Source organism: Triturus cristatus, chromosome 5_2, assembly GCF_964204655.1.
Source record: "Triturus cristatus chromosome 5_2, aTriCri1.1, whole genome shotgun sequence".
In the NCBI taxonomy this organism is placed as follows: Eukaryota; Metazoa; Chordata; class Amphibia; order Caudata; family Salamandridae; genus Triturus; species Triturus cristatus.
Genome location: NC_140588.1, coordinates 702,074,851 through 702,075,730, shown reverse-complemented (window position 1 = coordinate 702,075,730; position 880 = coordinate 702,074,851).

Here is an 880-nt window from a genome sequence, read left to right as displayed (position 1 = left end):
GTCATACTAATGCGACCTTCCCCGACGTCGAACCCGAAGTCGGTGCCAGCAGCGTCGCCGGTGGCTGTCGGTAGCGCAAGCCCCATTCTCATCCAAGACGACACGGAGCCGGAACGGTGTTGTTCGCCGATTCCGACGTCGACAGAAGCCAGGGGTACTATGTGGACGCCTGAGCACTATGTGGATGTGCTAGGCTTAGGAGAGAAATAGGAGGAGTCTGGAGACCCTTTAGAGAACCAGGATGTCTCTGAGGATACTATGGACTGGTATGGGAAACTTGGGAAAGCCTGTGGTCTGGATACTTCCCCAGACACTGACATGCTCTCTCCACCTACAGTGGCTACGGAGCAGGGGGCATCCTATGCTATGGTGGTTAAGAGGGAAGCTGAGGTCCTTGGACTGGAGCTGTCCTCAGTGCAGTTCAGGACTAATCTCCTGACTGAAGTGCTTCAACCTGGGGCTTCCACCTCTGAACCCCTTTTGCCCTTCACAGGACAATTGCACGCTGCCATCACCCAGCACCGGGTGACCTAAAGTTCCTCAGCCAACACCCCACCCCAGAAAGTTTGGTGGTGCAGGCTTCTACTTCCCTGGGCATATTCCCTTCCACCCTTCCGCATAGGGAATCCAAGAGACTAGACTCTTTGGGGTAGAAGATGTTTTCTTCATCCAGTCTGGCATTGTAGTCGGTGAATGCCGCATGCTTATTGGGCTGTTTCTCCCACTCTCTTTGGGAGACGGTTGCGCAAGTGCTGCCACAAGTCCCAGAGGAGGCCCGGACTGTGCTGTCCCAGGCTGTCAAGGACTGGAGAGATGGAGCAAAATTCACCATTCGGTGTGGTTTTATTACGACTGATTCGCTGGGCAGGTCTATTTCAAC